This window comes from Mobula birostris, chromosome 4, assembly GCF_030028105.1.
Source record: "Mobula birostris isolate sMobBir1 chromosome 4, sMobBir1.hap1, whole genome shotgun sequence".
Lineage (NCBI taxonomy): Eukaryota > Metazoa > Chordata > Chondrichthyes > Myliobatiformes > Myliobatidae > Mobula > Mobula birostris.
The window spans coordinates 54654986-54677947 of NC_092373.1; the positions used below are offsets into that span (position 1 = coordinate 54654986).

The 22962-nt window shown below is 40.6% G+C and overlaps 1 long non-coding RNA gene across 1 annotated transcript in view; it reads right to left on the bottom strand.

The window, feature by feature from the left end:
• The window catches only part of LOC140196342 (uncharacterized), a 42395-nt gene that overhangs the window by 18176 nt on the left and 1257 nt on the right, over positions 1 to 22962 (bottom strand). Inside the window, exon 2 of the long non-coding RNA XR_011885684.1 lies at positions 20620 to 20763. This is a non-coding gene — a long non-coding RNA (uncharacterized lncRNA). The remainder of the gene's footprint in view (positions 1 to 20619; positions 20764 to 22962) is intronic.

Sequence of the window (22962 nt, forward strand, 5' to 3'; positions counted from 1 at the left end):
TCCATTCCATTGTCACCTGCAGATTTGGAAAGCAAAGGGTGGCTTGCTTAGCAAAGCAGTGCAAAAGTTACAGGAGTATTTCAAGTTGTCAGAACAAAAACTATTAATACAAATTGTGAATAACATCAGTTTGAGGCCCGATCTGTACATCATCCATGTGGGACTTTGTTTTCCAGCTTGTTCATTTACCCTGCCCTCAAGTTTCTGCCTTTCAGTGTTGCCCCCTCTGCATGGTCTGACTATATTGATTAATCTGAAAAGTGACACCATATTGTAGTGATTTTTAAAAATCTAAGCTGAGTGGGGTAAATAGGAATAAGAGATTTGTATACACAGTCATAGTCCAGGTGGACAAAAGAGATCTATTTCCAAACTGTCCATTTTATATAATATAACCATGTATTTTCACACACTTCGAACATAGGTGAAACGCCTATTAAAACAAAGGCAATATAATCCTAAACTCAATTTTACGAGTCAGAGAGACATAGAGCATTACAGCACAGAAATAGGCCCTTTGGCCCATCTAGTACACAGCAACTTACTTTTTTGCCTCATCTCATCGATCCGCACTCCCATACCACTCTCATCCATGTACCTGTCCAGATTTCACTTAAGTGTTACAATTAAACCTGCATCCACCATTTCAACTGGCAGCTTGTTTCACACCTGCACCATCCTCTCAGTTCCCCTTATATATTTCACCTTGCACCCTAAACCTATGGCCTCACCCAACCTTGTAGAGTAGCCTGCATGTATTTACCCAATCTATACTCTTCACAATTTCGTATACCTTTGCAAGATCTTCACTCACTCTCCTTCACTCCAGGGAATAAAATCCTAACCTATTCAACCTTTCACTATAACTCAGGTCCTCAAGTCCTGGCAACATCCTTGTACATTTTCTCTGCACTCTTTCAAGCTTATTGATGTCTTTCCTGTAGGTAGGTGACCAGAACTGTACGCAATACTCCAAATTCAGTCTCACCAATGTCTTATACAACTTCAACATAACAACCCAACTCCTGTATTTAGTACTCTGGTTTACGAAGAACAATGTGCCAAAATCTCTCTTTATGATCCTACCCATCTGTGATATGACTTTCAGGAAATCGTGGAGCTGAATTCTCAGAGCCCTTTGTTCTACCACACCCTCAGTGCCCTATTATTCACTGTGCAAGTCCTAACCTGGTTTGTCCTGCCAAAGTGCATCACCTCACACTTGTCTGCATTAAATTTCTTTTGCGATTTTGCAGCCCATTTTCCCAGGTGTTCCAGGTCACACAGTAAGCTTTGATAGCCTTCCTTATTGTCCACTATTTCCCCAATCTTGGTATCATCCACAAGCTTGCTGATCCATTTTACCATATGATCATCTAAATTATTAATAAAGATGATAAACAACAATAGACCCAGCACCAATTCCTGTGGCACACCATGAATCACAGACCTCAAGTCAGAGTGGCAACCATTTACTACCATTATCTAGATTTTCCCACTAAGCCAAAGCTGAATCTAACTTATTACTTCATCCTGAATGCCAACCAACTTAACCTTCTAGACCAGCCTTCCACGTGGGACTTCGTCAAAGACCTTGTGGAAGTCCATGTAAATAACCTCCATTGCCTTCTCCTTCATTTGTAACCTCTTCAAAAAAACTATGTGAGATTGGTTAGGCATCACCTACCACACATAAGGCCATGTTGACTAACCCTAATCAGGTCCTGTTCAGCCAAATACTTATATATCCCGTGCCTTAGAATACTTTCCAATAATTTACCCACAATCTCAAGATAGTATATCATAACATACAGTAGATGAACATTGCAAATAAATTTACTTTGAACTTCGAAGTGTGACTAACGTCAGGCTCACCTGCCTATAATTTTCTGGCTTATTCTTAAAGGCTTTCTTAAACAATGGAACAACATTTGCTATCCTCCAGTCCTCTGGCACCTCATCTGTCTAAGGACGTTCTAAATTTCTCTCAGGGTTCCTGCAATTTCTGCACTTGCATAATAAAAAATAATTATGTACCTTTTAAAGCGAACATACTGACGTAACACTGGCAACTTCAGTTATAATGTTGCCAACTTTGTGTATATGATCATTTGCTCCTGGACAGGAAACTCCCATTGGAGACATATCCTGAGTCTTATAGCCTATTTTAATCTAACTGATATAATCATAGTGCAGAGATACATTGGCCAGTAACTAGATAATTTCTGATAAATGCCCTTTCTTAGGAACATGATGCAGTATAAAAGGGAACTAGATTTTATTTACTTTGTGGTAATGAAATTTTGATTCAATCTGCTCCCTTGATAATGTAACATTAAAGCCTGATTTTATTGGTGCACAAAATAGCTTGTAGAATGTTTAGTCCAGGTATTTGAAAGTTAATCAGTAGAGATAGTTCCATTTGTACTATGGGATAAAGATAAGGACATGCCATTTGGATGACATCAAACACTGCTGATGTCACCTTGTTAAAATCTATGTTGCTGGGCAACATCAATGCTTGTTTGTGCTTCCAGACTGTAACCCAGAAAGTATAAAGCCAAGATGACATTAAACTCACCAATTTCAAGCAGATTGCACAGTAAGCCAAGACAAGCACTGTTAATACTTAGAAGATGACTTAACTTTGGAATCCATATCAGTGACATTGCATTGGTAATAGAGACTGTCACAGAGGGCTTTGGTCTTTAGCTATTGTGCTTTTCCTAGATAGCCTCAAGTGAATCAGATAACAGCAACAAAGGCAGGGAAGGAGCTTCCGTAGTCAAATGCAACAAATAATAACACTGCATGCTCTGTTCCTAACATAGAACCAATGAACAATGCGAGCGAGAGGTCACAGAGTGATATGGAACAGCAAAGATCGAATGCATGACTTTACATTCTGAAAAAGCCCCTGGTTCCACTGCTGTGCAGAGCTCCATCTCTGAAATGAGACTATTAGATGGTATATGTAGCTTTTCAGTGCAAGTGTCTGTAGCAATGCCCGACAGCATACGAGGGGTGATTGATAAGTTCGTAGCCTAAGGTAGAAGGAGTCAATTTTAGAAAACCTAGCACATTTATTTTTCAACATAGTGCCCTCCTACATTTACACACTTAGTCCAGCGGTTGTGGAACATACGGATCTTGGACCTCCAGAAAGTGCCCACAGCAGGAGTGATTGATAAGTTTGTGGCCCAAGGTAGAAGGAGATGAGTTATACAGCTCTCATTACATACACATGCAGGTCAACTCTTTGAGTGATTATGCAGAAAGTTTGAGGGTAATAACTCATCAGGGGTGATTGATAAGTTCGTGGCCAAAGGTAGAAGGAGATGAATTATTAACTTCAAACTTGCTGCATAATCACTTAAAGAGTTGACCTGCATATGCATTTAACAAGAGCTCTGTAACTCATCTCCTCTACCTTAGGCCACGAACTTATCAATCACCCTGCTGGGGGCACTTTCTGGAGGTCAAAGATCTGTATGCTCCACAACCGCTGGACTAAGCATGCAAATGTGGGGGCGGGGGGGGGAACTATGTTGAAAAATAAATGTGCTAGGTTTTCTAAAATTGACCCCTTCTACCTTAGGCTACGAACTTATCAATCACCCCTCATATGTGTTGCAGTTGGCTTGTGCATATGCTTCAAGAAAAGGATGTGGCCTGCACATGTTAACATGTTTCTATTGTCTCTGTAAATGACCCAACGTGGCTAGTTCAAGCACATGCTCGCACTATCCAGTCCAGATCTGACTGTAAGCAGCCTAGCCCTGAAACAACCATTGTTCCTGCAGAAGGCTGAGGAAAGAGGTTGCCCATAAATTGGGCTATTTTCAATACATCTGTCTTTCACATAGGCTAATAAACTTTTATGGGAACCACAGATGTGAGCAATAGTGGTTGTGAGCATTGATCTTTTCTACCATTTCTACACAAAAATGTAATGCACACCAATTTTTTTTTCATCAAAATCACCCCAACCAATCTACACAGAGCACTGTCACAGGAAAGTAGCAGCCATCATCAAGCTCCCCCAACATCCAGACTGTGCTCTCTCCTCACTACTGCAAGCAGGAAGAAGGTACAGGAGCCTCAGGAACAGTTATTACCCCTCAGTCATCGGGCTTTTAGAGGAGATAACCACTCAACTTTAGTCACCCATTAACGAACTGGACTCACTTTCAAAGACTCTTCATCCCATGTTGTCAATATTTATTGCCTATTTATTATTATTATTTCTGTTTTTTCTTTCTTTTGTAGTTGCACTCTTGTTGTTTTTTGTCTTTGCATATTGGTTGTTGTCCATCCTGTGGGATGTGGTCTTTCATTGATACTATTGTGTTTCTTGTATTTACTGTAAATGCCCACAACAAAATGAATCTCGGGGTTGTATATGGTAATTTATGTACAGGTGTCCCCCGCTTTTCGAATGTTCGCTTTATGAAACCTCACTGTTATGAAAGACCTACATTAGTACCCTGTTTTCGCTAACAGAAGGTGTTTTCACTGTTACGAAAAAAATCAGTGCGTGATAAAAGGCAGCGCGCGCCCCGAGCAGCCGCTCCTCCCCGGATTCGGAACGGCATTGCTTTAACACGTGCCTGTGAGCAGCTGTTTGCAAGATGAGTGCTGAGGTATTGGAAAAGCCTGAAGGAGCTCGTAAGGGTGTTACACTTAGCGTAAAACTAGAAATAATTAAGCGTTTTGATTGTGGTGAACGAAGTAAGGACTAAGTGAGTTTGGCTTGTGGAAGCTGACGAAGATGATGTTGAAGAGGTTTTGGCATCCTATGACCAAGAACTGATAGATGAAGAGCTGATGCAATTGGGCTTATTTCCTGGCATAATTTACATATTACTATTTAATTACTTATAGTTTTATTACTATTTAATTATTTATGGTGCAACTGTAACGAAAACCAATTTCCCCTGGGATCAATAAAGTATGACTATAACTATGACTATGACTAATTGGAAGAGGAAAGGATGACAATCGAAACCGAATAAGTAATGATAAAGTACAACTTTAATTTTGAAAGGGTACGTCGGTTTAGGGGATATTTGCAGGATGGTTTGAGTCCTTACAAAGAACTGTATGATAGAAAAATGCGCGAGGCTCAGCATTCAAGCAAGCCTTCCACATCAGCCACAGCAGACGACGAACTTCGACCTTCGACATCGAGGCGGGCAGTCATGGGAGAAGATGAGCCGCCTGCTCTAATAGAAACAGACGATGAGATGACACACCAGTGTCCCACCACACCAATCCCCGGGCCACGGACAGATACCGATTCGCAGAGAATGCGGCGGTAGCCGGGAGGCACACAGCACATGTTTAAGAAAAAAGCCGGAATAAACATGCTAATTAATTAGGTGCCGCCCCACACATAAATGTCAGCCCAGATCAGAGGCGATGCAATCGGCAACCGACACTGATCTGGGCCGACAATTACGTGTCAGGTGGCACCTAATTAATTAGCATGTTTATTTCGGCTTTTTTCTTAAAAGATGTGCTTTGTGCCTTCCGGCTACCGCTGGACCCCTGCGTGCTTCGCGGCAATGTATCTGTCGGCGGCCTGGAAGGTGGGGGCCACTGCACCACCCAAAAGTCTAACACACTATCATCAGTGTGCTCTGCGCTGTCTTCCCAATTCCAGTAAGTGATACTACACTGTACATACATTATTTCTACTTTATATAGGCTGTGTATTTTTACGTGTTATTTGGTATGATTTGGCAGCTTCATAGCTTATAGGTTACTGGACAGAGTGTTTTTGCCAATAGCGCTTGCGTGAGATTTTCGGCTTTGGTGAACAGTGCCGGCAATGGTTGTGGAAAAGTATCTCCACTTTATATAGGCTGTGTATTTATCATATTATTCCTGCTTTTACTATATGTTACTGTTATTTTAGGTTTTATGTGTTATTTGGCATGATTTGGTAGGTTATTTTTGGGTCTGCAAACGCTCACAAAATTTTCTCATATAAATAAATGGTAATTGCTTCTTCGCTTTACGACATTTCGGCTTACAGACTGTTTCATAGGAATGCTCTACCTTTGGATGGCGGGAGAAACCTGTACTTTGATAATAAATTTACTTTGAACTTTTGAATTTTGGTCACAAGCTACAAGTTTACTGAATTGTGCATTATTAGAAAATATATTCATTTGTTCTCAAACTACTATTCCTCCCATGTCAAGGTCCAGGTGTTGGAAGTTGCAGTAAAAGTAAGAGACAAAAGACAGATTTCTTCAGTTACAGGTCCAAGATCCAGGCCATTAATTCCAAATGCCTCAGTTGCCAGTTGACTGTTCATGCTGTATGTGCAACCTGTGGGGAATCCCATCAAAACTGCTGTCTGAATAGGTAGCTCATTGGAATTCTCTTCTTTTGGTTCAAGGCTTGGATTACAAACTTGTGAAGTTCTCACAGACCAGAACAAAATAATTAACCACATGGAGTGAACATTGTAGTTTGGCACCCATGCAATACAGGCAACAGTGTCTCTCACCCAGCACTCCCATCAGCCTTCTGAAAAAGCTTCCTGGTGGATAACTCTCAACCTCATGGACAAGCCCAGGGAGAGAACTTTGTCACCTTCACGGAGATGGCAACAGTGACCTGGTAAATTCTGACCCTATTTGTGCTCTGGATAATACAGTCTGCTTAGGAGATTCCTGAAGTACAGTGAGTCCCCAGGTTAAGAACGTCCAACTTATGGACAACTCGTACTTACGAACGGATTGCCATAAAACCTATTATATTAAACATTTGAAGACATTGTGCAGCTTCAGCAGTTCATCAGCTCGAGGAAGGAGAATGCCGTCCGCCATTTTAAGTCAGATCACGTTGCCGTTAACACTGTGTTGAGTGTGTAACTTTGCGTTTGGCTTAAATTTTTCTCTTATTTACCCTTGTAACCATGCCTCCAAAGCATAAATCTGATGCAAGTGCTGGTGATGCATCAAAGAAAAGGAAAATGATCATGATTGAAAATAAAGTGGAAATAATAAAGCGATCGGAAAGAGGTGAAACACCATCGGTCATTGGAAAAGCGTTAGGCTACAGTCGGTCAATGATCGGAATAATTTTAAAGGATAAAGTGAGAATAATGGAGCATGTGAAAGGCCCTGCCCCGATGAAAGCTACAATTATTACTAAGCAACACAGTGGTTTAATTATTGAAATGGAAAGGATAATTTGGTTAGACGATCAAAATCAGTGAATATGCCTACTAGCCTTACTTTAGTGCAAGAAAAGGCGTGAAGCCTTTTCAATGATTTAAAGCTGCACGTGCTGCAAGTGAAGGTGATTGTGATGAAGAATTTGTTGCGGGTAGGGGTTGGTTCAATTGTTTCAAAGTGAGGGCAAATTTACATAATATTAAAGTGCAAGTGCCGATGTAATTGCTGCGAGTGATTGTCCTGAAATGTTGAAAAAAATTATTGAGGAGGGAGGTTACTTGCCAGATCAAATATTTAATGTAGACGAGACTGGCTTATTTTGGAAAAAAATGCCTGAAAGGACCTACATTTCGAAAGAGGGAAAAAGTGCACCAGGGCATAAGGCATTGAAGGGTAGGTTAACATTATACACACAGATTTTCTCTCTCTCTTCAGTACAGTACTGTATGTAGTTACTTTTATTATTACTGTATTATTATTATGTACTGTATTATTATGTTAAGATGTTTTAGTGTATTTGGAAGTGTTTCTTAAGTGTTTTATATACATAGAAAGGTAAAATATACTGTATACTATATACTAAGACAAACATTTGATTAACTGACGCTAAATATGAACTGTATGTACCTGTTTCGACTTACCAACAAATTCGACTTAAAGACAGACTTAGGAACGAATCTCGTTTGTAATCCAGGGACTGCCTGTATATATCTTCAAGACTACTATCACTCTTACAGCCATGACTAGAGTAAGTACTCAGTGTCTGGGAATAGGTCTCAATGGAGCATGTTCCTAATGACACACAGTACATTGGACAAGAATAAGTATCAGCTACTGCCTACAGACCCATTTAATTGATCAGCTATAGTCATTGTCACTAATGCTGCAGACTCTCAACAGCTCCAAAGGAGTTGACAGCAGAAATCAGCTTTGGAGGTTCAATAGTAGATGACATCATTCTTTAGAGGATTTTGAAATGAATGGCAAGAGAATAAGAAAGAATACACAGAAGTGGGCAATTATCGAGCTGGCATCACAACTTTGGAATACCTCAGGTTCAATGCAGCAAATCTAGCCCCTGACAGTGCCTCGGGCTAATTTGCACACAGGAGTTTGCAACCTGAATAGCAAGAACTCTTTTTTTGTTCCATTTAGGCTGCAGCAAATTCCTCCATTAGGTTTATGCTAAAATGCAGAGATTTTTAATCAAAAAGGACTTTACTGCCTCCATTACTTCTCCAGCCCCACATCTTCCCAGGCATCACAGTTCTAAGTAACCTGCTCCTTAAAGTAAGTTTCTCTTCATGTCATGCTTTGTTCTTTTGCCAGCTCTTTCCATTCTGTTACCCCTGGCTCTTGCCTCTCTTGCATATGGAGCAGGTTTCTTCCTTCTACTGTGCAGGGATCTCCTTGGTATGAAATACCTCTATCAGACCCCTTTCCTCCATTTGCACCAAGGAGAAAAATCCCAGATTTTTGATTATACACACAATATGTGGCTATAAAATGATTCACAAAAATGATTCCAGGATTAAACGGCTTGTCATATGAAGAGTGTTTGATGGCTCTGGGCCTGTATACACTAGAATTCAGAAGAATTAGGGGTGACCTAATTGAAACCTAATGAATGGTGAAAGGCCTTAATAGGGCGGATGTGGAGAGGATGTTTCCTATGGTGGGAGAGTCTAAGACCAGATGACACAGCCTCAGAATGGAGGAGCATCCTTTTAGAACAGAGATGAGGAGGAATTTCTTTAGCCAGGGAGTGGTGAATCTGTGTCATTTGTTGCCACAGGCAGCTGTGGAGGCCAAGTCTTTATGTATATTTAAGGCAGAGGTTGATAGATTCTTGATTGGTCAGGACATGAAGGGATACGGAGGGGAAGGCAGGAGATTGGGGCTGAGAGGAAAAATGGATCAGCCATGATGAAATGGTGGAGCAGACTTGACGGGTTAAATGGCCCAATCCTGTTCCCATATCTCGTGGTCTTATGGTCTTAAAAGGTCTCTCTCCCTTATACCATACCAAAAGATCTCCTCTATATCCTCACAAAGGCCTTCAGAATACGAAAGACAGATATGTAGTGATTGCCAGGAGAAACCTGTTTTTTTTTTAATAAAGCCTCTGATCATTCATGCTTCTTTAACTATATAAACAATCCGCCTCATCAATCTCCTTCCAATGAATTACGCACACATATCCTCACTTCTTGCTGTTCCTTTAATGTAAATTGACTGCCCTTCAGTTTTTATTGCTTTTTCCTGTTTTTCCTACTAAACTGCAACACATTGTACTTTTCTGCAATAAATTTCATCTGCCGAATGAACATGCAATTCTCTGGCCTCCCTATCTCCTCCTGAATCCTTAAGTATTCTATTCATAGATCACTTCTCTTCCAAGCTTTGTGTTAGCTGAAAATTCAGAACTGTATTCTGCCTTACCAGGTCTAATTAAGACAAACGGCAGCTTGGCTGACACTAGCAACTCGGAGCAACGTGCAAACAATAAACCATTAAAGGAACTCAGCAACAGCAGCAATGGAGGCAAATGGATGTTTTGGGTCGACCCCCTGCATTAGGACTCAGTCCACCAGCAATTTGTTTACTGGTCCAGATCCCAACATCTGCATCTGTTATTGCATCCGTACAGTCTTCTGTGTCTCCATTATACCAGGAGCTATACGTCATCCTGAAGGCAGCATCTAGGTGAAGAAAAGATATATGTCTTCAAGGCATGTATATTTTACCTCAGCCACCATGCCAATTATCAAGTCCCCGTCTACATTGCAATACTTCCTGATGGTTTAAGTGCTCATTCAGATACTTCTTATGTGTTGTGAGATTCTTTGCCTCCTTTGCTCTCTCAAGAATGCAGTTCAGGTTCCAGCCACTCTGGGTCAAAAAAAAACCCTCTTCTTTAGAGCCCCTCTAAACCTTCTACCCCCATCTTATGCCTTAAGCCTTTGCTCTCTGCTCTTAGACACCATATGGAGAGGTTCCTTTACTATCTATTCTCTCTATACCCCTCATATTTTACTACATTAGACACCTCTGCTCCAAATAAACCAAACCCACCCTTTTCAATTTGTCCTCATAACTGAAGCTCTCCATCCGTGGCAACATCCTGATGATTCTCCTCAGCACCTTGACAACCTCTGCAGGTTAAAAGTGAGGTGCACCAAGGATCTGAAAGATCCACTTGGAGAGGCCTACAACTTGAAAATGGATGCACACCTTACACTGACTGGCCTCTCAATCACCACAACATACTTCTCCACTTTGCAAAGTTGCAAACAACCACACACATCTCATGAGATTGCCAGTAGATCACCTGATCCCTTGTGGCTGATGAACCACAGAACAGCTAAAGGTGACAGAAAGTTCACAGCTAAATACGAGTGTAATGCTGCAAAACAATACTTCTTTGTATCCTTTACAAGATGAACAAGGTTGTAATAACAGCCAGCAAGAATGACCCAGGATTCAGCACTGGCAATTAAGCCTGTCTTTGTCATTGTTGCATTTTTGGTCCTTTGAACCTTCAGGGCATCACATGATGAACAATAAAGTGCAAAAAAGCAGTAAATAATCAGGGCACGAGCAAGACTACCAAGTACAACAAGAACAGAAAGCAGTTACTGGGGCCTTGTCCTTCTCACTGCCCATTGTGATTGGACTGGTAAGCAGGGAAGATATCCCAGTGACTGGAACGTAATCACTTCTCTATCTCCACAGATGCCGCCTGATCCACTGAGTTCCTTCAAATGTTTGTTTTCTTCTTGCAGTGGAAGTGTGTTGTTTTACTCTGGTCTAGTGACAGGCTGAGAGAGGGCCAGCATGAACAACGGACGCAATGGCTAGCAGTTCAGCAATCAGCCAACTGTTCGCCCGAAATGCAGCTGAATGCACACTGGAACTGGAATTGACAGTGTGCCAGATGCCACAGCCCAGTGATTGTTGCCAACATTCGCAATTCATTTACTGACAGCAACCATTAACCATTTTTCTTCTTGTCATGCAACTTGCACTTGACAAACGAGATGACTGCAGAAATTCACCGTTAAACAAACTCTAATCATTATTTTCTGGGGCATTATGCTAGAATTCAAATATAAAAGGAAGCTGCTTAGCATTCCAAATATAGAAGGCAGCATTATGTTCTTGTGTAGATTAGTCCTACAAACTGCTGTGGTGGTTTGACACTTCTGGCTAGTGTGGACTATATGCAGATGTTAATATTTTGCCTGCCAGAAACATACGTTTGCAAATGTGTAGTTGCTTCGCAGCTGCATATTGCTATCTTAATATTATCACTGACGGCTCAATGCAGAAAAAGAACTTGTATTTCTGCAAGTCTCTTCGCATACAAAAATGTTTTGTTCCACAGGATGTTGTTTTAAGAACATTTTATTACTTAGCTGGACTTAATCAAGAGGAAAACTTACAGGCTCAGAGAGCAGCAAAAGTTTGTCACGGCACGAATTTATGACACTTTCTGAAAATATAGAAACGTAGCAAGGACAGAGTTTCCAGAGGACAAAAAAGTAACAGCCTAATGAGCAGATATTGCTGGTTGAACAGAGGGATCAGGAGACCACGGTTTTGTAATGGATGGGTAAGAATGAAGCTATAATAGTGGAAACGAATGTCTTCATAATAATTGAGCAAAGGAAAGAAAGCTAATCTTGGGATTGATTAGCATATCAATGGTCTCCCTAAATGCTGAAAAAGTTAGAGTAAAATGTCATTGAATGGAGGTTAATCAATTATTTGGGAAGTTAGAAGACAACAGAGATTTTGAGGGAGAGTACAGATGAAGGGTATTATAATACATTATCAAACAGGAGCCAGATTTCAGTGACAAACAAAATGTTTGGCCGCATGTTGGACATAAGCATCTGAAAAGAAAGGTGTGGGGCCTCAATATGGACTTAATGTATGAATGTGAAATAGGAGCTAAAATAATATTTCTCCACTAAACCAGGACATCCAGCTCAGGGCTAACAACCCCGATTAGTCAAACAAAACTGTTACAGAAACAGCAATGAAGAATTCTTTCACATCTGAGTGCAACGGTATTCCTGAGTCTCCGCCCAGAACAAACAAAGAATCGAGGAACATTTCAACTCCTCGGACCCCCGGCGCATGTGGCATGGCATACAGGTCATTACAGACTTCAAACCACCTAGTACTGTGCCCCCTTCCAGCTCTGCTTCCCTCCCTGATGAGCTCAATTACTTCTACGCTCGCTTTGACCGAGAGAATAAGGAAGTCATCCTCAAAGCGGATCTCCCACCTGGTGAACTGCCTCTCTCACTTTCCACCTCGATGGTTGCACCACCCTGAGCAGGGTGAATGTATGGAAGGCAGCTGAATACCTGGCCGTGTGCTCAGAGTCTGTGCAGGGCAGTTGGCCGGGGTCTTCATGGATAATCTGTCCCTGGCCCAGGCAGTTGTCCCCACAAGCCTCAAGATCGCCACCATCGCGCCAGTGCTGAACCATTCCACTGCCACGGGCCTGAAAGACTTCCACCCAGTTGCGCTCACTCTCATCATTGCAAACTGCTTTGAGAGACTGGTTCTATCAGATCTGAAATCCTGTCTGCCCACTACCCTGGACCCCCATCAATCTGCCTATCGCACCAACAGGTCAACAGAGGATGCCATCTCCACGGCACTTCACTCTGCCCTGACCCACCTGGACAGCCCCAACTCTTACGTCAGTATGCTGTTCATTGACTTTAGTTCGGCATTCAATACTGTGATCCCCTCCAAGCTGATCGCCGAACTTCACCAGCTTGGTATCAGCTCATCCCTCTGCAATTGAACCTGGACTTTCTGACTAACAGACCCCAATCAGTTAAGTTAGACAACCTCTCCTCCTCCACTCTCACCCTGAACACTGGTGTGCCTCAAGGCTGTGTGCTGAGCCCTCTTCTGTACTCCCTTTTCACCTATGATTGTGTTCCTGTACATGGTTCTATCTCCATAATCAAGTTCGCAGTTGACACCACGGCCTGATTAGGGGAGATGACAAGACGGCCTACAGGGACGAGGTCCAGCACCTGGCCGCATGGTGTGCCGACAACAACCTGGCCCTTAACACCCAGAAGACCAAGGAGATCATTGTGGGCTTCAGGCATGCTAGGAGCCACACTCACGTCCCCATCTACATTAACGGAGCTGTAGTGGAGTGTGTATCAAGCTCCAAATTCCTTGGTGTCCACATTTCTGAGGATCTCACCTGGTCCTGAACTCCTCCATCCTGATCAAAAAGGCACAACAGCTCCTTTATTTCCTGCGGAGCATCAAGAAAGCTCACCTCTGTCCCAGGATACTGACAAACTTTTACCACTGTACTACTGACATCATACTCACCAACTGCATCTCAGTGTAGTATGGCAATTGTCCCATATCAGACCACAAAGCACTACAGCGTGTGGTGAAAACTGCCCAGCGGATTATCGGCACCCAATTGCCCACCATTGAGAACATCTACCATAAACGCTGCCTGGACAGGGTGAAAAGCATTATCAAGGATGCATCTCACACTAACCATGAACTTTTTACTCTCCTCCCATCCGGTAGGCGCTACAGGAGCCTCCGCTCCCGCACCAGCAGGCACAGGAAGAGCTTCTTCCCTGAGGCTGTGACCCTGTTGTACCTCACATCACAGCACTAAGCAGTATTGCATCCGTATTGTACTGTCTCAGTACTTTTATATTTGTGTGCTGCAGCACTTACTTTTTATTCGCAGTTATTTTATAAATAACACTAATAACATTTCTGGTCAGATGCTAACTGCATTTCATTGGCTTTGTATCTGTACTCGGCACAATGACAATAAAGTTGAATCTAATCTAATCTAATCTGCATGACTGACAGTAGTGAAAACTGTGAGGAAGCTACTGACATGATGAAGGAAGCTCTGAACACCACCACTGTTTGAGGACCTTCATTGCTGCTCTGAATGCCAACAGCATAACAGGCAGTAGGTAGGAAAACAGGACATCTGATAATCTGAAAGAAAAATAGAAATAGACTTATTTCCTTACATTTCCTCAAATATTTTATTTTGCATTCCTTTTGATTTAATTCACATCCCTTTTGCAGTCCAATGGGAATGTTCTCCCACAGCTGCTTTCAGCAGAGAATTCCAAATCCCAAAACATAAAAAAATTTGCATTTATGTTCATCATTGTGTTGTGATGTCAGATTTATGCTCTGTCATCCCTAAGGCATCGATTCCATCAGAATCTCTGATACCTAAACTAGTAGGTTGACATTGACACAGCTAATCTGTGATTCAGATGGGCAAGCAAAGAGTTTCTGGGAAAATTGAAAAGATATAAGTGGAAGCAAGTAGTGAGGAAGAGAATGAGACAGGAAGAATGATTCTTGGAATAGGGCCAATGTCATGATTTAACATGAAATCACTTGGGATGCATGGAATGAGGCAGAGGAAACCACAAGTCCATTCCAGAAAACTCAGACTCAATGGCAATAGAAGGAACAGATGAAAAATGGTGGTGGATGGGGATTTCTTACGTGGTCTATATTCATTCTGCTCCCCAATGTTTGGGAAGGATTGGTTGTAAGTAATGTATTCAAATAACAAGGAGATGATTAAAGGGAGGTGAATATTATTAAAAGGCAGGGATTCTTGTCTTTGAGGTGTAACTCTTCTGCAACAACATTTATATTGTATCTTTAATACTGAAAATCACCTTAAGACTGTCAGAGAAGCAAAATGATTCTCAAGTCGAAAACTGAGATATTAGGAAGAAAAACAAGGTTGGATATAAAGAGAATAAATTGGATATAAACAATTGATTGTATAAAGGAAGGATTGTAGACTCAGCCAGTTGCATCACAGGCACAACCCTCGCTGACACTGAGGCCATCTTCAAGAGGCAATGCCTCAAGAAAGTGGCATTAAAGATCCTCACCATCCAGGAAATGTCCTCTTCTTACTGCTCACGGGGTCAAAGTTCAGGAGCCTGGAGACCTACACTCCACGCTTCAGAAACAGCTTCTTACCCTCTGCCATCAGATTCCCGAATGATCCATGAACACAACCTTGTAATTCAGCTTTTGCATTATTTATCTTTGTGACCTATAGTAACTTTTATGTCTCACAGTATTCTGCTGCCACAAAACAATAGAATTCATGAAGTATGTCAGCGTTAATAAATCTGATTCAGAGAATCTGACTGATTGACAGGATAGCCATTGAAGAAGGGGAAGCAAAAAGCGACTCAACACAGAGAAAATTGTGAAGGGTGCTCTTATGTTTGAGGATATAACAACAAAGAAAGATGGGATCATGAAACCAAATAAATACATTGATGAGAACTTCATGTTTTAGATGATCAGGAAGTGGAAACCAGTTAACATTAATGTGTGTTTATGGATCAGGAATTTGAAACCAGTTAACATTAATGTGTGTTTATGGAATGTTTTAAGGAGAGAGACATTTAGAAGCAGAGAGCTTTAGGGAGAGAATTTTTGAATTTAAGGCCTTTTAAGTAGTCTGATCAGGTAGAGCAATTAAGTCCAGTGGTGTGCAAGTGTAAGAATAGAGGATATAAAATCACTCTGAACACCAGGACAAAATAGACTCACACAATTTAAATATTATTTTGCTTTTTAAATCTTCATACCAAAATGGAATATGGCACATTTCTCCATATTATGGTCCATTCCACCATAGTTTTGAAAACTCACTTTTTTTGTTTGTGTTTCTTTGCAGACTCTTTGTGTCCTCCTCACAACTTGCTTTCTCTACAAGGGACCAGAAATGGAGAAACTACAAAACCAAAGAAGGCTGTGAAGCCAAAAGAGAATGCAGAGATAAGAGATTTTAAAGCTGAAACATTGTCAGAGTGGACCCAGTGTATTATCAGTAAACAGAGAAAGGATGTCAAATGAGATCAGTGGCAGTTAAGATATGGACAACAAAGTTGAAGATGGGAGTCCAGCCAAGAGAAAATTGACGATGTAACAAAAGCACAGATGAAAGTTTCAGTAATAGATAAGCTAAGGCAGGGTAATATCGGGTGGTCATGGAGAAAAAAAATAGTGCAATTAAGGATATGTTGACAAGTCCAGCTTTCTACTAAGCACCGTATCAAATTTGTGATGGGTTTGGCTCAGCTTCAAATGCTCTCCTGGGACAGGAATGGAAACTGGGGAGCAATGGTAGGGAGCAAAGGCAACAATTTCAGTTGTACCTATATTTATTCATTGGAACTTTTAGTTTATCCACCTAATTCTGCATACTAAAACAAAACACCTCCACAGACATGCAAAAGTTGAGAAATACACATAAGTTTTGTGATAAAGCTGAGGTTATTGGTATACAAATGGAACGTAATGTAGGGAGTTTGAATGGCACATCAGATAGATTATGCAGGTTCAACTTTTGAGGGTGAAGAGTAAAATAAACTTGAGTTCATATCAAAAATTTGTAGAGCTCAAACTCTACAATTTTTCATAATAATGAATTTCATATTTTAAGTTTTTATTAAAATGCATTTAGGATACTGCATAGAATTTCCAATAAATAATATCATATGCTAGCTCCATCACTGTTTTCTCTTAGTATAAATATGATGAAGTGCTTTGCATGACACTGCCATAATAATGTCACCCTTTTGCAAAAGCTGTTCTGTAGAGTATTTCCTCTGCTGCCATACCTTTCTTATGAGCTAAGTAATCGTTCTGACTGCAGAGATCTCCATGTTCGGAAAACTTTTTTTTCATTCATGCTAATTTTTAAGCTAATTTATCTTATCTTGATAGAAAGCTTTCAGGATTTGAGAGATGCAGTTGAATGAATGGGCGTGATCAGCATTTACTGATCTAAGTATTTGCTGCCTGTTAACTTGTTCCTACAACTGAAGGGTGTGTTTACATTATGACATTGCCTTGGTGTTGAAGTTAAGTTACACCCAATCAATGATGTACTAATGCTGATGTAGAATTTTCATTTTGTTTCCACACATCTGTTGAACTCTATTTTTTCTCAAGCGATTCAATTCATTTGTTACAGAATTTGGTTTTTAGACCATTGCAGAATCCTGAGAACTGTCAACAGGGTCTGGCATCAAATATGGTGAGATAATGGAACTCCTTTGTACCAACCATATTCTTGGTCTATCAGCTACCCTATATAATAATCACCATTCTTATTACAAAGTGGCATGAAATGAATACAAATTTAGGGTAAAACATTTTCTTATAATTCCATTTGCCCTGTATATGAAAATCAAGGTAAAACAATTTACAGTAGCCATGACAATAAGAAGTATTTGAAGAATACTACACAATGATATCAGTTTAGATTTCTATAATAGAAGACTGTATTACCTAATTCATGACAGCACAAAACTAATCTATTAAGTGAAACGTGTTTTCTGTAGACCTCTTTGAGTCATACTACAAAGTTATACTGACATTATGTATTTATATTCATAAGTGCAATATCTATTTGACCATATAAACTGGTACACAGCTAGAACTCTGACCATATGAATGATGCAGTATTTGAGCATTAACATGAGGAGATGCATATTTTAATGTTTTGAGAGTATGAATAAGGATAGGAGACAATTTCAGATTGCAATTAATTGTACTTGATTTCCTTGGAAAAGCGTTTGCTGCTAATTTAGATGTCCACCTGAAACAGTCGTTGGGTATCTTATGAATGTGAAGAGGCAGAATGTCAATTGTAGAAAATGATTCAAATTTTTGGGCAGAGATTGCACTTTACAAGGGTGCTATGTAAAGTACTTAGGTAACAGCTGGAAATCATTTTAGTACATTCAAGAGTAGAAGTTCTACAGTTGAATGCAATTAAGGACCAAAGCTGAATTCTTCCATGAGAATAATTTTCTTTTGTAATACTCCAACTGTTTTTGTTCCAAGACTAACCTCTTAGCCAAGAGCTTATGAAGATTACAAATTAATGAGACTGACGAGAGATAGTAAAACTTTGAATTAGTTCTCCTGAAATTGAAATAATGGAATCACAGAGAATTCCAAAGCAGGAGGATACAATTTGAAACACAAAAGATTCTGCAGATGCTGGAAATCCAGAGTAACACACAAAATGCTGGGGGATCTCAACAATAAACAGTTGATGTTTTGGGCCAAGACCCTTCATCAGGACTGGAAAGGAAGAGGGCAGAATAAGATGGTGGGGGAGGGGGAAGGGAAGGAGTACAAGCTAGCCGGCAATGGGTGAAACCCAAGGGAGAAGGTGGATGGGAGGGAGAGGGGGATGAAATGAGAAGTTGGGAGGTGATAGGTGGAAGAGGTAAAGTGTGATAGGCGAGGACAGTGGACCATAGGAGAAAAGGAAGGAGGATGGACACCAGAGGGGGCGATGGGCAGCTGAAGAGAAGAGAAGGGATGATAGGGGAACCAAAATAGGTAATGGAAAAAGAGTGAAGGGAAAAATGGGGAGAAATTACCAAGGGTCAGAGAAACTGATGTTCATCCCATCAGGTTGGAGGCTACCCAGATTGATTATGAGGTGTTGCTCCTCCAGTCTGAGAGTGGCCTCACTATGAGAGCAGAGGAGGCCATGGACCGACATGTTGGAATAGGAATGGAAAGTCAAATTGGAATGGGTGGCCACCAGGAAGGCCCACCTTTTGTGGTGGACGAAGCAAGGGTACTTGAAGGAACCCTCCAATCTACATCTGTTCTCATCACTGTGAGCACCAGTTACAGTAGATGAGCCTAACAGATTCACAGGTGAAGCATTGCCCTCTCTCCTCTCCTATCAGATTTCTTCTTTTTCAGCCTTTACCTCTTTCCCTTATCAACTCCCAGCTTCTTACTTCAATCCCCCTCCCCACCTACTTTCCCCCTCACCTGGTCTTCCATATTATCTGCCAGCATGTACGTCTTCCCTCCCCCCACCTTCTTATTCTGGCTTCTGCCCCTTTCCTTTACAATCCTGATGAAGGATCTTCACCCTAAACATTGTTGGATACAATCTGAATTATTGTACGTCTGCCAGCTCTCTGCCAAGAACAGTTCTCAGCCTCTTTCCCACAATCGCTCCTTTCACAGTGTTAGAGATGTTCAGACATTTGTAGATGCCACTTACTAACTTATTGATCCTGGAAATAATTATACAATATTCACCCCATTAAACCCAACAGAAAGTGAACACCTCAATTAGATCTCTTAGTTTTTAGTGCCCTAATCTAAAGTGTGTCAAGGTTTTTAACTTTTTCTCTGCCGAAACCTTTCATTCCTGTAATAATTACAAATAATTTCTCTTCTTTGCTTTATGTCACTGAACCTTACTTTTGGACAATTATTGAAAAACTTGGAACTTTTTTTTATACAGTATATAAAATGTTTCTTTATTTCCACTTTATAAGCATCCTGTTCATGAATACATTTTATCCTCTGCTCCTTGCTTTCTGTTCTAAAGGAACATCCTTCTACTCCGTGGCAGTGCCCAGGGAGAGTCTGGTCCTAGACTCTCCTACTGTTGGAAACATCCCCACTCTGCCCACTCTATTTAAGGTTTTCAATATTCAATAGGTTTCAATGAGATCCTGCTCATTCTTCTAAACTCCAACAAGTGCCAGCTCAGAGCTATCCAATGCTCCTCATCCCTGGGATAATTCTCATAAACCTCCTCTGGATCCTCTCCAATGACAGCACATTCTTCTTTCAATTTGGGGTCCAAAACTGGTCACAATACTCTAAATGTAATCTGACCAATGCCTTATAATGCCTCTGAATTACATCCTTGCTTTTATATTCTAATCCTCTGGAAATAAATGCTAATGTTGATTTTGCCTTCCTGACTACTGACTCAACCTGCAAGTTAATCTTTGTGGAATCCTGCACAATGATTCTTAATTTCTTTGCACCTCTGATTCATGAGTTCACTCTCTGTTTAAAAAATAGTCTACACTTTCATTCCTTCGACCGAAGTGCAAGATCCTACTTCCCTACACTATATTCCACCTGCCACTTCTTTGCCCATTCTCCTTCTGCAAATTTCCTGCTTCCTCAACATTACCTTCCCTTCCACCTTCTTTTCTGTCGTCCACAAACAACTTATCATCTTCCATTCAACAGGAACATGGTGATTTTCTACCTCAACACCATTTTCTGCATTATTTTCATACCTCTCACAGCAGAACTCATTGGTTCTTTATTTTGAATGGAATCAATGTCTTCACAGCCCTCCAGACTTGAGAATTCCAAAGATTCACCTCCATCTGAGTTAAAACATTTTTCCTCATTTCAGTTCTAAGTTATTTATTTTGATACTGTGACCCAGAGTTCCAGACAAAGCCATCAACCTGTCATCCAGATCATGAAGCTATAACGTGGAAAATAGCAGACTCAACACCAAACCCTGCAATAGTCCAAGTCACTAGCAGCCAACCTGAATAGGCCCCTTTATTTCCATTCTTTGTCTTCTGCCATCAGCCATTCTGCTGTCCATACTAGTATCTTTTCTGTGATACCATGGTTCTTTTCTTCTTTAGCAGCCTCATGTGCGGCACCTTGTCGAAGGCCTTCTGAAAATCTGAGCAAATTTCTAAAGTAAGTACATGTTCGACACAGCATTGAGGGTCGAAGGGTCTGTATTGTGCTGTAGGTTTTTCTATGTTTCAAACAACATCCACTGACTCTCCTTTGTCTATCCTGCCTGTTACGTCCTCAAAGAATTCCAACTAATTTGTCAGGCAAGATTTCCCCTTAAAAACTATGCTGACTTTGCCTATTTTATCATTTATTTACTTATTGAGATACAATGCAGAACAGGCCCTTCCAGCCCTTTGAGCCGTGCCACCCAGCAACCCCGATTTAGCCTTAGCATAATCAAGGGACAATATACAATGACCAATTAACATCCTAACTGTTACGTCTTTGGGCTGTAGAAGAAAACTGGAGTACCCAGAGAAAACCCACACATTCAACAGGGAGAATAGTCCAGACTCCTCACAAATGACGTCGGAAATGAACTCCGAACTCCAATACCTTGAGCTGTAATAGAAACGCGCTAACCTCTTTGCTACCGTGCCACTCCTCATGTGCCTCCGAGTACGTACCCTGAAACCTAATCCTTAATATGGACTTAAACATCTTACCTAGCATTAAAGTCAAGCTAACGGACCTGTAATGTCATGTCTTTTCTCTCCCTTCCTTCCTAAAGAGTGGAGTGACATTTGTGATCTTCCAATCCTCCAGAACCATTCCAGAATCTAATGATTCTTGAAAGATCACTACTAATGTTTCCACAATCTCTTCAGCTAACTTTTTCAAAACCCTGGTGTGTAGTCCATCTGGTCCAGGTGACTTACCTAACTTCAGACTTTTCAATTTCCCAAGCACTTTCTTTTCAATAATAGTGACTATAGTCATTCCTGCCTCCTTATGGCTGATAAGATAATGGCTGATTTTCTACCTCAACACAATTTTCTACATTATTTTCATATCCCTCACAGCAGAAATCTTTGGATCTCTGTTTTAAATGGTATCAATGACTTCACAGCCATCTGGACTTGAAAATTCCATAGATTCTCCACCTGAGTTACAACATTTCTCCTCATTTCAGTACTAAATGACTTCCTCCTTATTTTAAGACTCCGATCAGAGTTCCAAACTTCTCACTCAGGGAAACATCAATCCCATAACAACCATGTAAACTATTTTGTACATTAGACGTCAAGACCTTGAAGACAGTATCACTGATGCACTTGCACAGCTATTCTCTCATTTGTTTATACTCTGATGAATATTGGTTTAACATACTCAGTATCTTCTCATATGATGGATGCACCATCTCAAGAAACTGTCTGATGAATCTTAAATCTGGAAAGATATATCCTTTTTGGTAAGGACACAACAATCCTCCAGTCTCACCAATACACTTTACAACTGTTATAAAACAATACGTTTTCAAATCATTTTCCAATAAAGGGCATCATACCACTTGGTTTCCAAACTGCCTACTGCAAAGAAAGCAGTCCATCTGAACATGAACATTTGCCAACACAGACTTTTCTTCAAAAGTTGATATCCTCACAGTTTTCCAAGCTGCACTTCATCTGCCATACTGTTATCCACTCATTTATCTATATTCTCTTCAGGTGTCTTTTTATCCTCATCACTCTGTCTCACATTCACACTTAGTTTTGTACTATGTGCTAACTTGGAATGTTCCTTTCAATAGAATTTGGCAAATATTAAGCCCTAGGATTAGTGAAGCTGTTTGCATACTTGACAGAGCTTGAAGTGCCACAACAAATATCTTGGGTAGTTACATTATAATTTAATGCACAGGCTCACAAAAGTATCAGAACACTTAAATCAGCATTGGATTATTATCACATTGCCATTCTGGAAACTTACATTTTGCAAATTGGTTGCCTCATTTCCCTCATAATAAGAGTGGCTATAATTCAAAAGTATTTCACTGGCTCAAAAGTGTTGTGAAATATAGGAGGTGTTCATGAATGGAGTCATATAAATACAAAATATGTAAACAAGGTTGAAAGACTACAGAGAAAATTTATAATAATGTTGCCGGATCTGCAGGACCTGAGTTACAAGGAAAGATTGAATCGGTTAGGACTATTATTTGGAATGTAGAAGATTGAGAGGAGATTTGATAGAGATGTACAAAATCATGAGGGGTATAGATAGGGTAAATGCAAGCAGTCTTTTTCCACTGAGGTTAGAAAGGACTACTCGATGTCATGGGTTAAGAGTGAAAGGTGAG